Below are 3,311 nucleotides of genomic sequence, written 5' to 3' on the forward strand. Positions count from 1 at the left end.
ATTTTTTGAGCACTTTCTTAATTTATAGCACTATAAGATGTGCAGTCTCATCTTATATGTCCCATGTCCCAGCCTTAGTATTAACCACTTCTTCAAAGAGCCCTATGTCCTTTTATTAGAGAATAGAAATGAAAACCAAGATATTATCTACTATTACTTTGCCCCTTTCTTCAGAGAATCCCTGTCTTAGGCCTATCCAACTCTTCATAAACCTGGTACTTTCATGTTGCTTCCACCTTAGCCCCATCTTTGTTGACTCTTTTGGAAAAGTGTACCATACCCAACCTTAATTTAACATTTTTATAATCAGTTGGAGCACTGCATTGCCTAAAACTAGTAACAAAAGTCCTTGAAGGGACAGTGAGAAAGTAGCATACTACTAGACTAAAACACAACTTATAACCAAAGAAAAGGATCAGAGGTAAAATAAACAAATATCCTTTATGGAAGAATATTGATTGCTTCATAAAAAATCATCTCCCACAAGACAAATGCAACAAAAACAAGTTAAGCCTGAGAAGTCAACTAACACAGACTCATATCAGCCAAAGTATTTAAACAGTATAGATATGAAAACCAATAAGCAGAACATTTTTAGATATTCTCATATCGGCAGAAATATTTTCAGAATATCCTTGTCAATTTTTTTACCTCCTAAATGTATGGATTTTTTTTAAAAGCCGACGGTCAGTAATTTATTTAAAAAAGAAAAAAAAAGGCATAACTCAGGTGCCTTCAAGAGGTGTGCCTATTAAACAAGCCTATGAAGATATAATCTATACATATTTAATAAAACAGAACCAAAAACACATCAGAATACTTTCTTTAAAAAAAGAAAGTTACATCCTTTTATAAAAATTTCATCATTCTTTGTGCAATTCAACATCCTTGGTTTTGAAACAGGAAAATTTTGTTAGGGAAGAAAATGTTTTCTTTGAAAATATTTTCTTAGACAATTGGTATATCAGCGTTTACAAATATTGACTAATTTTCACATTGTATAAAAGCCAAAATGATTTTTGATTTATGCTAAGCATCTTGACAAATTCTAAAAACTTAATTTTACTTGTCTTAACCTTAAAAATTTGAAACAAAAAGGAAGTCAGTCCTGTTTTGAGTCAGTTTCAGATTGGCACAATCAGTATTTCTTGGTAAAAGAAGACATGAAGGCACATTTTAAAGTTATTTAAGAGAAAATAGATTTTTTTTTTCTTTTAGTATTCCTGTAGATGAAGCAGACGTGAACCAAAAAGGGATTTTACTTGAAACCATGTGTTCAAGGCCACAAAATAAAACTGACAAGGTATCCCCTGCTAGGAACCAGAGAAGCAACTAGAGATTTTTTAAAAGGACAAAGGGAAGAAACTTTTGAAAAATCTTATCTGTCTTTGTTATATCTTTTCTTAAACTATACAAGTTTAGGCTTAAGATATATTTCTCATTTCCTCTTTGAAATTACATAATGAACAAGAAATGCATAAAACACAGCATGTATTTCAAGTGACATGCTATAAACTAGTCCAAGCCGGAAAGATTGAGACAAAAAGAATAATTATGCTTTCATTGAAACATTCTAGAAGATAGACCAAAATTATTAATAGTATTTTTTTTTTCCTTAGGGAAAACCTATGTTCATGCTTTGATGCCAACAGTGACTAACTGAAATTGCTAAGGAGGGCGTTACATGAACAACAACAACAAAAAAAGACAGCCATGTTGGAGGAGAAAAAAGAAATGAACCTAATGAGGCAGAAAGGCAAGCAAAGAGGGAGAAAAAAGACCGGAGCTCAGAAAGAATAATTTCTGCCACAAGGTGTAGAATAAAACCAAAGAAATGATGACTTTACGAATTCAAGGGAAATGACAGTGAAAGGCAATTCCACTTGCATCTGGACATACACTGCCAGATAAACTGGGAAGAGGATCCGAGAGATAATAAACATGGTTTATCCTTAAATTTGGTAGCTTGAGAATGCAGTGGACATCTTTGTTAAGGCTATAAAAATTGGAAAGAAAAACATCTCACAGCTTAAGGATGCAATTATTTTCTATTGTACATATTTTGCATATCCAAATAGATACCCAATAATGTGTTGTACATTATAAATTCCACCAGTATTGATATTTCAATTTTATACATATTTTTTAAAATTTTGTTGGTGTCATATAGAGTTCTTAATATATCCCCGAAAGGTGCTTTTTCAAATAACCCTTAGAAGCAAAGGAATAAGTATAGAGAGAATATGTCACTTCCTCAAAATTAACATTCATGCAGTTCAGATTTTTTGTGGACAACTGATAAGAATGGGAAAATAAGACATTATACTCACGATTTGTCAGCCTAGGCAATATTTATTCATTTCAGGAATATATACATGAATGCCTTATTTTCCTTCTATTGTTTCCTTCAATTCCCTCCCTTACATATACCACAGTGTTTAGGAATTCATTCTCTTTTTTCCTTTTTATCCTTTTCTCCTTCATTTCCAAAATGAAGTTTGTTTATTGATTTATTTATTTTAATTTATATTTTTCTGTTCAATGACAATTGACATTTAATATTATTTTATATCAATTTCAGGTGTGTGGCATGGTGGTTAGACATTTACATAATTTATGAAGTTATCTCCTACTTAGTTTAGTACCCACCTGACACCATACATAGTTATTACAATATTATTGACTAAATTCCCTATACTGTATTTTACATCTCCATGACTATTTTGTATCCACTAATTTGTACTTCTTAATCCCTTCACCTTTTTCACTCAGACCCCCAAACCCCCTCTTATCTGACAACCATCAGTTTGTTCTCTGTATCTATGAGTCTGTTTGTTTTGCTTGTTTATTTTGTTCTTTAGATTCCACATATAAGTGGGATCATATGGTATTCTTTTTTACTCTGTTTGACTTATTTCACTTAGCATAATATCTTCCTCTAGGTCCATCTATGTCATTGCAGATGATAGGTTTCATTTTTTTAAATGGCTGAGTAATGTTCCATTGTATATATGAACCATAATTTCTTTATCCAATTCATCTATTGATAGGCACTTGGTTGCTTCCATATCTTGGCTATTGGAAATAATGCTGCAATGAAATTAGGAGTGCATACATTGGTAGGATTACAAATTGATACAACCACTATGGAAAACAGTATGGAGGTTCCTCAAAAAATTAAAAATAGAACTACCTTATGACCCAGCAATTCCACTTTTGAGTATCAATTCAAAGAAATCCAAAATATTAATTCTGAGAGTTAATTCTTTACATCTTGAATCCAAAGATTCTTTCTCTAAGTGTTGATTTTT

The sequence above is a fragment of the Pteropus alecto genome, unplaced genomic scaffold, assembly GCF_000325575.1.
Source record: "Pteropus alecto unplaced genomic scaffold, ASM32557v1 scaffold654, whole genome shotgun sequence".
Lineage (NCBI taxonomy): Eukaryota > Metazoa > Chordata > Mammalia > Chiroptera > Pteropodidae > Pteropus > Pteropus alecto.